This window comes from Mandrillus leucophaeus, unplaced genomic scaffold (genome assembly GCF_000951045.1).
Source record: "Mandrillus leucophaeus isolate KB7577 unplaced genomic scaffold, Mleu.le_1.0 Scaffold117, whole genome shotgun sequence".
NCBI classification, from domain to species: domain Eukaryota; kingdom Metazoa; phylum Chordata; class Mammalia; order Primates; family Cercopithecidae; genus Mandrillus; species Mandrillus leucophaeus.
Window position 1 is genome coordinate 2,198,808 of NW_012099987.1, and position 14,483 is coordinate 2,213,290.

The following is a 14,483-nucleotide window of genomic DNA, read 5'->3' on the forward strand; positions in this document are numbered from 1 at the left end:
TTTTATTTTTTGAGACGGAGTCTTGCTCTGTCACCCAGGCTGGAGTGCAGTGGTGTGATCTTGGCTCACTGCAACCTCCGCCTCCCAGGTTCAAGCTACTCTCCTGCCTCAGCCTCCCTAGTAGCTCAGACTACAGGCGCACGCCACCACGCCTGGCTAATTTTTGTATTTTTAGTAGAGATGGGGTTTTACCATGTTGGCCAGAATGGTCTTGATCTCCTGACCTCATGATCCACCTGGCTCGGCCTCCCAAAGTATTGGGATTACAGGTGTGAGCCACCGTGCCTGAGCCAAAGAATCATTTTATACCAATGAAATGTGATGTCTACAAGTGTGGCAACATTAGTACCCTCAACACTGCAAGTGGGAATACAAATTGGTGTAACTTTTTCTTAGAAAAAAGTTTAGGCCGGGCGCGGTGGCTCAACCCTGTAATCCCAGCACTTTGGGAGGCCAAGACGGGCGGATGACGAGGTCAGGAGATCGAGACCATCCTGGCTAACACGGTGAAACCCCGGCTCTACTAAAAAATACAAAAAACTAGCCGGGCTTGGTGGCGGCGCCTGTAGTCCCAGCTACTCGGGAGGCTGAGGCAGGAGAACGGCGTGAACCCGGGAGGTGGAGCCTGCAGTGAGCCGAAATCGCGCCACTGCACTCCAGCCTGGGCGACAGAGCGAGACTCCGTCTCAAAAAAAAAAAAAAAAAGAAAAGAAAAAAGTTTGCGAATATGTTTCCGTAAAGGAAGAAATTGTTTCTTTTGATTCATGCTTTCTCTTGTAGTAATCTATCCCAAGGAAATAATGAGAATCTAGAACAAATTCATTAAAATGCAATTATAGTGACAAAATAAAAAACTGGTCTAAGTGCAAATTATGGTACATTTATTAAGGTGTTTTTGGAGAATATGTAAAGATATAAGAAAGAAAATCCTAATATTGAGAATAGGTAAAATGATCTTCAGTGTGAATCTCATTTAATTTTTTTAAGTTAATATATCTGCATATGTGTTTTTTAGGGGAATGTATCAAATGATTAGCAGTTCATAGCTAAGATTGTTGAGAATACTAGTTGTTTTTACTTTTTCTTTATAACTTTGTGTACAAGGTAGCTTTTTTCAGGATCTTCCAGAGAATGAGAAAAACAAGCATTATTTATAAAAGCATAAACCTTGTAGGATTTCTGTGCAATATGTTTGTTTTAAGAAAAATGAAAATATAGATGATTGTGGCTTATAAATTTTTATTGATAAATGGTGAAACCTTTATTTGTATAGAGGAATAAAAGATAAAATAATACACGTCCCCAATTAAGTTAATATAAAGTTTAGTAGCTTAAATGGAATTGGTTTCAATTTACAGGTGGAAAGACTGTTTTTGAGATGGAGTCTCGCTCTGTTGCCCAGGCTGGAATGTAGTGGCACGATCTGGGCTAACTCAACCTCCATCTCCCAGGTCCAAGCAATTCTCCCGCCTCAGCCTCCTGAGTAGCTGGGATTACAGGTGCGCGCCACCACATCCAGCTAATTTTTGTATTTTTAGTACAGACGGGATTTCACCGTGTTGATCAGGTTGGTTTCCAACACCTGACCTCGTGATGCACCTGCCTCAGCCTCCCAAAGTGCTAGGATTACAGGCATGAGTCACCGTGCCCAGCCGAAAGACTCTTAGTAGATTAAAACACAAAAAGATACACTTGAATTTTTCAATATTGATTTCTCTTATGTAGTTCATTAAATAATTCACTTTGAAAAGACTTCTGACTCAACAATTTACAACTCTCTAGTTTCTTGAAATTCCATAAGTTGAAGATTTTTATAGCATTTGTTTAATATATTTTTCTGCTAAGTGTTTTGTCAGGAAAAAAGTTGTGATGTTCACCTTAGCAAATTTCACAGCTTTGGCAAGACTTGTTTCTAAATATGACAACTCTCATTTAATGGAGGAAAATAATAAAATGATCTTTAAAATAATCCAGATTCAGAGGATTAAAATAAGATGGTAATAAGCTTTATAATCTTTAAATTGATTCTCTAGGTAAGATTACCTATATTATTTTTGTGTAACTGAATTTAAGCCAAAAATCCATTAAATAAACAGTATAGGACTATGAGAGATGGAGGAAACCCTTTGGGTTAATGGTGGTGTCACTGTAACAAATGGCTTAACTCTTCTACTGTCATCCCTCCCTCATGTTTTCAGTTGTTTATTAAGGAGAGAGCTTCTTAAAAACTTAAGGACTACTTTCTACCGTAGAGCTATACAGTCATAAGCTCTGGGAACTTCTAGGCATATATGCTTCTAAGAAGCTCACAGTAGATTATATAACAGTCGCTTCTGCCTATGAGCCAGCCAATCTAGGTGGACCAGTTTCTGCATCCTGAAGGAAGCAACTCCTCCTAGGAGGTAGAAATTCCAGTTGAAATCTGCAACTTTATTTGTATTTTTTTTTTAAGACGGAGTGTCACTCTGTCACCCAGGCTAGAATTCAGTGGCGCAGTCTTGGCTTACTGCAACCTCAGCCTCCTGAGTAGCTGGGATTACAGGCTTGCACCACCATGCCTGGCTAATTTTTGTATTGTCAGTCGAGATAGGGTTTTGCCATGTTGGCCAGACTGGTGTCAAACTCCTGCCCTCAAATGATCTGCTCACCTCGGCCTCCAAAAGTGCTGGGTTTACAGGCATGAGCCACCGCACCTGGCCTACGTCTCCAGCTTTACTCCTATTTAGTTTTATGCCAACAACTTGTTTTTTAATAATAAATAAATATTCCTAAATGTATTAAGAATAATAAATGCAAAGAAAATGGTTTTTGAGTTACAGAAGAAGATTTCGCATCATTTTGTTATTTGCCATACTATACATAATGTATTATTTTAGAATTCAGCTGAGGGGAGACGACATGAGTTGGTTTCTTTAACTTTTCCTTATCTTCTGGCGCTATTTTACTTTTTTTTTTTTTTTTTTTTTTTTTTTTGGTGAGACAGAGTCTGTCACTATTGCCCGGTCTGGAGTGCAGTGGTGCAATCTTGGCACACTGCTACCTCCACCTCCCAGGTTCAAGTGTTTTTCCTGCCTCAGCCTCTTGAGTAGCTAGAATTACAGGTGCATGCCACCACCCCCGGCTAATGTTTGTATTTTTAGCAGAGATGGGGTTTCACCACTTTAGCCAGGCTGGTCTCAAACTCCTGACCTCAGGTGATCTGCCTGCATTGGCCTCCCAAAGTACTGGAATTACAGGCTTAAGCCACTGCGCCTGGTCATCTCCTGGCTATTTTATTAGCTCTGTTTGTTGTATGTCATATAAACTTTTTTATTCTTATTGGTAGGGTTGACATCACAAACAGAATTCCAGCAGGGTGCGGTGGCTCATGCCTGTAATCCAGCACTTTAGGAGGCCAAGGCAGGAGGATTGCTTGAGGTCAGTAGTTCTGCAACAACCTCGGCAATAGAGTGAGACTCCTTCTCTACAAAATATTTTAAAAATTAGCCTGGTGTGGTGGCACACACCTGTAATCCCAGCCACTTGGGAGGCTGAGGCGGGAGGATGGCTTTAGCCCAGGAAGTCAAGGCTTGCAGTGAGCCGTGATTGTGCCACTGCACTGAAGCCTGGGCAACAGAGCAAGATCCTGTCTTTAAAGAAAACAAACTTAACAACAACAAAAATAAACAGAGAACTCCAGAACTCTCTGGCTTAGAAAATCTCACACCTAAAAGTGTTGAAAATGATGAAGACCTGTGTGAATAGTAAAGAGACACCTGGAATGTCCCTCATATTCGTAGCAACAGGTGAAATGACAGAACTGTTAGACGTTTATTTATTTATTTGATTCATGAATCAGGCAGTCTCCTGAGCCAGAGTAGGCTCTGAGGATTCCCCTGTTAGATGTTTAACAGAGAATCAGAATAAGAGACAAGCTAAGAGCCCCCCTGGGGTTGGAGGAAACCTCAGACATTGGCAACAGCATGCCCCTGCAAAGGGGCCCGGCTTTTACTGGATCAGGCAAAGGAAATTAGAAACTAGTTTCAGATGAATTTTTAAAACTTACCAAAATGAATGAGATGTAGCTAACAGTACTTAGAAGTTTAAATTTAAAAAGCAGATCTCAAATCAATACCCTAATCATCCACATTAGGAAACTAGAAAAAGAAGAGCAAACTAAACCCAAAGCAGGCAGAAAGAGGGAAATAGTAAAGATGCGAGAGCAGAAAGAAATGAAGTAATGTAAAAAATTATAAAATCAACAAAACCAAAAACTGTTTTTTTAAAAAAGATCAACCAATTAGGTAAACTTTAGCTCTGATCAAGAAAAATAGAAGACTCAAGTTACTAATCACAAATGAAATAGAGGAAGTCAGAAGTAAAAAAAATTGGGGAATACAGTGAACAATGTGTATGCCAGCAGTTTAGAGAATTTGATGAAATAGGCAAATTCCTAGAAAGTTACAAACTTACCAATACTGATGTAAGGCGAAACAGAAAATCTGAATAAACCTATGATGCAGATTGAATTGTGTCCCCCTAAAACATGAATCCACCCCTGGTACCTGTGAATGTGACTTTATTTGGAAATAACAGTAGTCTTCCCGCTTGTAAAGGGATGCCTGAAACTACAGATCGTACCAAACCCTATATATACTATGTTTTTTCCTGTGTACACACATACCTATGATAAAGCTTAATTTGTAAATTAATCACAATAAGAGATTAACAACTAATAATAAAATTGAACAATTATAACAAAAGTTATGTGAATATTCTCTCCCTTTTCTCAAAATATATTATTGTACTGTACCATGGGTAACTGTGGAAAGCAAAACTGCAGTTAAGAGGAGACCACTGTAAGGTCTTTGCAGATGTAATCAATTTATGATGAAGTTATACTGGATTAGAGTGGACCCTAAATCCAATGACTGTTGCCTTATAAGGAGAAAGAGACTTGGAGACACAGACACACACACACAGGGAAGAGGACCATGTAAAGATGGAGACAGAGATTGGAGTTACACTGCCACAAGGCAAGGAATGCCAAGGATTGTCAGCAACCACCAGAAGCTAGGAAGAGGCAAGGAAGGACTCTTCTCTAGAGCTTTCAGAGGGAAAATGACCATGCTGACACCCTAATTTTGGGTGCCTGGATTCCAGGGCTGTGAGAGAATAAATCTCTGCTGTTTTAAGCCACCCAGTTTGTGAAAAAATGTAGCACCCCTAGGGAACTAATACAACTTAGAGCAAGCGTTGAGATTAAATTAGTAATTTATAAACTTCCATCAAAGAAAAGCCTATGGCCAGGTATCTTCACTGGTATATATATTTTTTCTTTCTTTTTTTAAATAGAGATGGGGTCTCATGATGTTGCCCAGGCTGGTCTCGAACTCCTGGGCTCAAGCGATCTGCCCGCCTCAGCCTCCCAAAGTGCTGGGATTACAGGTGTGAGCCACCACGCTCTGCCTTCACTGGCATATTCTATTAGACATTTAAAGATGAATTAATACCATTTCTTCACAAACTTTTTCAAAGTATAGAAGAAGAGGGAAGACATCCTTATTCTGTGAGGCCAGTATTATTTATACGAAAACCAAAGATATCACAAGAAAACTACAGACAAATACCATTTATGAGTACCAGCACAAAAAAGTCCTCAACAAAACATTAGCAAACCAAATTTTACAACATATAAAAAGTGTTACATACCACAACCAAATGGAATGTATCCCAGGAGTGCAAAGTTGGTTTAACACCCTATCTATCTATCTGTCTGTCTGTCTGTCTATCTATCTATCTATCTATCTATCTATCTATCTATCTATCTATATCTATTTATTTATTTTGTCTCACCCTGTCGTCCAGGCTGGAGCACAGTGGCACAATCATGGCTCACTGCAGCCTTGACCTCCCAGGCTCAGGAAATATTCCTGCCTCAGCCCCCAGGTAGCTGGGACTACAGGTGTGCACCACCATGCCCAACTGTTAATAATTTTTTAACTGATTTGTAGAGACGGGGGTCTCCCTCTGTTGTGCTCAGGCTGGTCTCGAACTCCTGGGCTCAGGCGATCCTCCTGCCTCAGCCTTCCAAAGAGCTGGAATTACAGGCATGAGCCACTGTACCTGGCTGGTTTAACACTCTTACGTCAATTACTGTAATACAATGTATTAATACAGTAAGTGACACAGACCACATGATCATCTCTGTAGACACCCTCCAGAATAGCATTTGGCCAAATCCAGCACTTTTTCTTGATGTAAAAACAAACCCAACAAACTAGGAATAGAAGGAAACTTTCTCAACCTGAACTACAAAAACACCCAACTAAAAGATGGAACAGCTTCCCCCAAAATCAGGAACAAGGCAGGATGTCCACTCTCACCATGTACATCCACCGTTGTACATGAGGTTCTAGCCAGGGAAATTAGGCAATAAAAAGAAACCAAAGTCATTCACATTGCAAAAGAAGAGGTAAAACTGTCTCGGTTTACAGATGACATGATGATGTGTATAGAAAATCCCAAGAAATCTACAAAACACTGTTAGAGTTTAACAAGTTCAGCAAGGTTCAGAATATCACATCATTTTTAAAAAAACATAATTGTATTGCTATACACTAGCAGTGAACAATATGAACATGAAAGTTTGAAAACTACAGTAGTGTCAAAAAAATACAACACTTAGGAATAAATATAAAAGTATAAGACTCATATGTTGTAAATTACAAAATATTGCTGAAAGAAATTACATGGAAAGACATGTTCATGGATCAGAAGACTTAAAATTGTTACCATGATATTACTTCCCAAACTGATATGCGGATTCAGTGCATTTTCTACCAAAACCCCCTGACTTATTTGCAGAGATTCACAAGCTGGTCCTAAAATTCATATGAAAATTTAAGAGACTTCAAATAGTCTAAACAGTCTTGTAAAAGAAGAACAAATTGGGAGGATTTACACTTTACCAGTTTCAAAACTTACTATAAAACTACCTTGGGCAGCTTAATGTGATGCTGGCTTGAGGATAGATATATAAATAGTGGAATAGAATCGAGTGTCCAGAAGTAAAATGTATGGCCAGTGACTTTTGACAAGAGTTCTAAAACAGTTCTTTGGGGGAAAGAATTGTTTTTTCACCAAAAGGTGCTGGAACCAAGTGAGTATCCACATGCAAGAGAATGGGGTTGGACCCGTTCCTTATGCCATACACTAAATTAACTTGACATGTATTATAGGCGTAAAAGTAAGCCCTAAAACTATAAAATTCTTAGAAGAAAGCATAGGGTTAAATCTTCATGGTCAAGTTTTTTAGGTATAACATCAAAAGCACAAGTGACGAAAAATATATAGATTGGAATTCACTAAAATTAAAGCTTTCGTGCTACTAACAGTACCGTCAGTACTATCAAGTAATAAAACTCAAAGAATGGAAGAAAATATTTGCAAATCATATATCTAATAATGGACTTGTTTCAGAATATATCAAGAATTCTTACAGTGCAACAGTAAAATGGTAAATGACTCAATAAAAAATGAGCAAGGATCTCGGCCGGGTGCGGTGGCTCATGCCTGTAATCCCAGCACTTTGGGAGGCCGAGGCAGGTGGATCATGAGGTCAAGAGATGGAGACCATCCTGGCCAACACGGTGAAACCCCGTCACTACTAAAAATACAAAAAGCCAGGCATGATGGTACGTGCCTACAGTCTCAGCTGCTCGGGAGGCTGAGGCAGGAGAATCATTTGAACCCGGGAGGCGGAGGTTGCAGTGAGCCAAGATCGCACCACTGTGCTCCAGCCTAGGCAACAGAGTGAGACTCCGTCTCAAAAAAGAAAAAAAATCAATGATCTGAATGGACATTTTTCCAAAGAAGGTATAATGTGCCAATAAGCACATGAAAAGATGCTCAACATCATTAGTCAATTAGGAAAATACAAACCTTAAACCATGAGATGTACCACTTCTTATCTACTAAAATGGGTGTAATAAAAAAGATAACAAGTGTTCATAAGTATGTGGAGAAGTCAGAACCCGTGTACATTGTTTTTGGAAATACAAATGATGTAGCTGCTTTGGCAAATGGTTCAGCCTTCCTCAAAATAGTTAATGTGATAGAGAAATTTATAAAAGAGAATGTTGGCAAATACAGCTATAATAAAGGTTCTCATTATTTATAAGACCTAAAATATTTCATTTAAATTTTTTAATACATTATATAGCAAACTTACTGTGCCTTATATAGCAGTGTTTAAGGATCATTATTTTAGTTTGACTATGCCAGTGCTTCATATTAAGCTTTTTACAATATATAATCCATGCTAAATACATATTTTGGTTGTGCTTTTCACATAAATCTTAGGATGAGAAATTATAGAAAGCCGGTTGCAAATATCAGTGGGTATTTTTTAAATTTTTGAGGGAATCATTTGTGCATTATAACATGTCTTCAATGTGTTGTTTAATTCCTTTTCATTGTGCTATGTCCCATTTTCTTATTTAGAGCACTTAGATATGGAAATAAAGACATTAATTCATACATTAAAGTGATTTCAAATAAATTATATGCGCTAGAACTTAAAGAACACTTAAATATGCACTTAGCTTTTTAAAAATACTTTTATTTTCTGTTATTGTAAGATACAAGAGTGGAGGTAGGTGCAAAGTATTGTCAACTTGGTCCAGTGCTCCTGCAGTCTGGGATTAGAGGCTGGGAATCTCAGGGATGATTATAGTACAGCGTATTGGAACTTTTTGGTCAGAGAAACTTTCTGATCTACTTTTCTTTTTTTGAGACAAAATCTTGCTCTGTCACCCAGGCTGGAGTGCAGTAGCATAATCTCAAGTGCAACCCCCACCTCCCAGGTTCAAGTGATTCTCAGGCCTCAGCCTCCTGAGTAGTTGGCATTACAGGCATGCGCCACCATGCCCAGCTAATTTTTGTATTTTTAGTAGAGACTGGGTTTCACCATGTTGGCCAGGCTGGTCTCAAACTCCTGACCTCAAGTGATCCGCCTGCCTCAGCCTCCCTAAGTGCTGGGATTACAGGCATGAGCCACGGCGCCCGTTTGGATTCACTGTTTATATTTCAAAGCTGTTCAAACATAGATATACTGTAACAAAAGACAATGCATTGCTTACACTCAGAACATGCAGTGCATTCTAGTTTTCAGTTCATTTTGCTAGTGCTGCTTTTGACCAGTTAATCTATTTTACAACCCATTAAAGGTTTGAGAACCACAGTTTTTAAAAAGTAATCTAAAGACAGAATAGTGAATTGAGATGTACTCTGAGTTTTTCTTCCTAATGGCCTTTTAAAAGTGTTTGTGTTTTGTGTCTGGTGAAAAATAGATCTCATGCTAGGATCCTCAAATGAGATTTGGAATTAAAAAATTTTTTTTCTTGTAAATTAAAAGCATTCTGTCTGAATTGAGTTGCCTGTGAAAGATAACTATAGTATAATAGAGTGCTTTCAAGGAAATTATCCCTCTGGCACTTAAAGTTTAATTAGACTAAGTTTTGAACAAAACTCATAGTAAAAAAAAAAGTGGATAAAATCCAACTAAAGAATGTGTTTACATTTATTTTGCTTTTATACTTTTTCATAAAATTTATACTGAAGTTTTAAAATATTTTAATTGCATCAAATTAATTTGCCTTATTTGCTACTAACTTTGTCTTTGATTTCATATCTGTGCTTTTGATATTGAATGGGAAAAGACTTGTGCAACTATTTCACCAAGTATTTTTGCAGGGACACTTAGTCGGTCTGGATGAACCAGCTTCGGGAGCTGGGCAAGAAGCTCTGCTTAAACAAGAGCAAGCAAAAATCATTCGATTCGAGAGACAAGCAGAAGAATTCCTCAATGCAGTCTTTTATAGAAAAGGTTGGTTTCAGTGAAGATGATATTTAGCATCTGCTTGTCTTGTATTATTAATCTCCTTAATTTCGATGTCATTTTTAAAGTTCCTCTTAAAAAGATTTTTCTTTATTGATGATATAATTTATATTGTTCTATATCCCTTGGGTCACGTTCAAATTGGAATTAGGGTTAAGGTAAACCCTGTTTGCCACATTTAGGCTCTGACGTGATGGTGAGTTAATAGTTTAGAAAATTATTACGAAATTCTAAAAATGTTAAGCTCTCAGTAGTACTATATTTTGTTAGACAACTTATAGAGACAGTTACTGTTTTAATCACTGATAACTAAAACCAACTGTGGTTTTTTTTTTCTTTTAGTGATTCCAACCTGAAATTTCATTTGGAGAGAAAATGTAGTTATATCATAAAATTAGATTTGTAAGCATTTTTTTCCTTGATACAGTCTTGTTTCACAAAAATTTTCTATATTAAAATTAGGGAAATTATTATGTAGTAAAACTTTTCCCGCTGCATTTGAGGTGGCATTTAATAGCTCACCCTCTTGCATTTTTAAAATTTATCTTTCTCCTTGAAACTTTTGTAGGCATATTTTACATTTCTTTTGAAATACAGAAAAGTTCTTCAGTCATGGAGTCTTGAGGCTTATAAATCCTTCATAGAGGCATTCAGATTTATTCTCTATTCACAAAGCATAATTGCCATCAGCCAGAACCTTCAGGAAAGTTCCCTTCATATTGCCTTCTAGTGAACAGTCTTTACTTTTAAGAAATTCTAAATGGATTTATACTTCTTATACTTTTCCTCCATTTCCAAGATGGTGGTTACTATGATGGGTTCTAAAAGTTTCATACAAACTCTTGATAATCTTAAATATTCTTATTTAATCTTCAGCAGACTCAGTGATTCCATTTTCTTTAATAATTCTTCATATGTTCTAGTTTACACCTCTCATTCCTCTGGAAATTCCCTCCTTCCCTTTGACATTGGTTAAAAGTCTCATAAGTGCTGGTTCTGTTGGGTTTCTTTACAGTTGGACACTAACTGGGCTTCTGCTTAATGTGATCAGTATTTCCAAAAGGTGGTGTGAAGTGCAGTGTCATATAAAATTAAGAAATGCACAGAGATTATTGTGTGTGGCACTTTTTTCCCCATTTTCTTCCATGAGCACTCTAGGCAGAATTAAATCGTTTAGTACATCCTTAATTCTCTGTAAACACCCACTAGCATCTCCTGACCTAAATCTCCCAGCTCAGTCTCCTATGTCTTATTATTCCTGCACACTGCTCAGAATTCCAAAATTACGTTCAAAATAATTGTTTTTTTAGTTTTATGAACATTTGATTGTTAAAAGCAAATTTAAGTATCAACAACTGGTAGAGCAGTTCTGTCAGTTTGCTTACCAAATAAAATGTCTTTGCAGCTCCTCTCCTGAAGGATGTACACAGAGTCATTGATCTGATGTGTTGTTATAGCAAGCTTCATTATCTGAAAAGAGGACTTCCTCTCCCTAATTTACGTGGAGGAACCACTTTTCATCCACTCTTTGCTTAGGGGACATTAATAAGGTCAATCATAAGACTCCTACAGAAAAGTTCTGTCGCACTTTTCTACTAGTCCCATCCCTTTGTCATAGAGGAATAACTTTAAAGTTTTTATAAAGTTTTAAGAAATTAAGCTTCTGGTTTATAACCGTTAGGGGAGGAATTCGTACCTCAGAATCAGTCTCAGGATAGATTTCAAAAGATGGGAATGCTCTGAAATTGTAAGTTGAGTTTATTTGTTTAAGTACAGGCATGTGATGCCCAGAGAAAGAACTCTTGCTCTGGAATTTGGATATTTTCTTCCCCTTCATGTATTAATATTGATATTTTTAGGTATAATTCTCTTGTAACCATCTCCAAGATAGCCATTAGTACTCTTTAAATTAATACCGAAAATGTTTAGTATCCAGGGATATAATGGACATTTTAATCTGAAGAGAATCTTTTGTTTTAATAAGTAATTCAGATGCTTAGATTTGGTCCCTTGTTTCAAAGTATTGTAAATTCTGTGTTTTAAATAATTTGTGTAAAGATTATGTATAGTTAAGTAGAAACAGAGATGGAATAAAAGTAGGCTTTTATGATATGGAATCCATAATAAATTTCATTTTAAGAACAGTAAACCTTCTACAAATGTCATAATGACATTTCTTTTCAGCTTGCTTTGTCACTTGTATTAAAAAGGTTAGATTTGCCTTTTAAGATATACTGTGATGTAACATGTTTTTCTGCAGTTTTATTTTTGATCTGATTTGTTGCTTTTATTTGACTCAGTTGTGCTGTGTTCTCCTGGGTGTGGATATGTTTGTAGATGTGTATTTTAAGTATGTCAAAGAATGAAATCTGTTCAATAAATTTTCACAAGATAGAGAAATTCAAATGGCAGAGATGTATTTCATAAACACTGTCTTGTCTCATGACTGTGTTTTCATTCAATAAAGAGACAAGATTCTGCAGACATTGAGTGCTCAAAGATAGTGGTCTATGGTCCTTGTCCTAATATCTTTGACTCTTCACAGAGCTCTTTATTAATACTACTTAAACACAGAGGCATCTCATAAATTCATAAATTTTATTTTACTTTTTATATGGAAATTTCCTTTATGTATTACATGTTCTCCAACTATTCAGGGGTGAAAAGGTAAACTAATGTACTAAAACTTGAAATTTATACAATGGGTCATATGGAGATTTATGTAGGGAGAAAAATGGGTCTTAACTGGAAAGTTAAATGACTATTAAGAAAATTCAGTGGATGGAGATATTTAAAAAGCAGTGTATGTATAAAATGTTTATTAAAACACTGAGGAACCATTTTCAGTAACTGTAGCAACTTCTGAACCTTACCTGGTTCCATACCTTTATTTTTAAACCACCGGAAATACTTATAGTCTCTATTTATGGAGAGGACATTTCAAGTTATAAATACTGCTTAGTATGACAGAAACATTGTTACTAGTAGAGTGAGCCTCACTAAACCCCAGAAGATGAAATAAATAGCACAACTTTGTGAGCATCTTCTGGTATTATCATCCTTTAGGGGGAAAAAAAACCTGTTCTTAGGAGTCCTATGAGGTTTTGATGATGTATTTGTTTGTTTGTTGTTTATTGTGGAGATTTTAGATTTTAGTAATTAGAGTCAGTTTTTCTTTAACTTTATAAATTAAACTCTTAATTTGTAAGTTCCTTACAGCTCCAAAATACTGTGGGTAAAGTTATTTGCCTTCTATAGCTAATCTTTAAAAGACTAAAGAAACCTTGGTTTCCTAAGAACTGTCTTGGAAAGCCTCAAAGGTGTCTTGGGAAGCAAAGGTCACAGGTAAAACAGTAAGACCAGGGGAAGAGTTTTAATCGAGGGTCTATCACTAATCACCTATATAAATTTGTAGTGGCCACCTACTCTTTTGATCACATTTCCCTTTTTTTTTTTTTTTAAGGACTATTTCATGTTGATTGACTACTTAGTATTCAACTAAATTGAATACACACTTTAGACCAGGCAAGATTAGGTATATAGAGGTACACAGAGGTAAACACACACATTTTCTTCGTTTTATTTTTTTTAAAAGGGCTATTTCATGCTGATTGATTTGATTGACCTGTTTAGTATTCAGCTAAATTGAATACACACTTTAGATCAGGCAAGATTAGGTATTTAGAGGTACACAGAGGTAAACACACACAGTCTCAGCTCTTGAGAAGCTTAGTCTTCCTGATTGACTATTATAGTGTGGTAATTATAGAGGCATGATGATGATATATTTATACAAGTCATTTTCCCTTTCATCTTAACCTCTTTTGCCCTTCAGAGTCTCTCCCAGTGCTAAAAGGTTTTTGAGTTAATGAGTTCTTATGGTCTAAACTTAACACTGACTAGATATTGATAATTTAGATGTTTATTTCATTATTTCCCTATTGTTTTACTAGTTGACAGAGTTTATTTAAAGTATCCTTGGAAAATACGTGGTTTTTCTTAGGTTTTTGAGATTTGACATTTAAACACCTAGCCCAGAGGTTCTGAAATTGTGGTCCCCAGACCAGCAGAATCTAAGAACTTGTTCGAGTGCCAGTTGAGTGCCAACTTGAGCCCACCCTAGAACTACTGAATCAGAAACTGGGGAGAGAACCCAACAATCTGTTTTTGCAAGCCATCAAGGTGATTCTGATGAACATTAAAGTGTGAGAATGGTTGCCCTAGCCTAAAATGGATCTGAAAATTAAGTATCTCCTTTTATAATCTTGGTATGCCTTCTGTCTTTAATATAAAGTAAATTCAGCACTCATGAACTCAGTAATGCATTCTTCAAATATTTAGGAGAAGGTGACTGAGGAAAAAATCTAGGGAAACCTGATGTGACCTATAGGTATGTTAACATGAGAGTAATTATTTCCTAAGAGAAGGGTTTTGGGATTTCTGTGTCAGGTAAGTGATTCTTGCCCAGAAGATATTCTAGTTGTTATCCCTTTATTTAATTTCATAATGTTCAATTATTATATGGGGGAAAATGTTTAGAATTATTTTAATGAAAATTTTATTTTTAAAAATCGGCAACTGAAAAGCTTAGAAAATATAAGTC

The 14,483-nt window shown here is 36.7% G+C and overlaps 1 protein-coding gene across 4 annotated transcripts in view; it reads left to right on the forward strand.

Moving 5' to 3' along the window:
* LOC105554042 (ligand-dependent corepressor) overlaps nucleotides 1–14,483 on the forward strand; it is a 167,208-nt gene that overhangs the window by 114,530 nt on the left and 38,195 nt on the right. For all 4 annotated transcript variants that reach the window (XM_012000283.1, XM_012000297.1, XM_012000308.1 and 1 more), the window contains one exon: nucleotides 9,736–9,868. The gene's annotated coding sequence lies outside the window, so the exon portion shown is untranslated. The remainder of the gene's footprint in view (nucleotides 1–9,735; nucleotides 9,869–14,483) is intronic.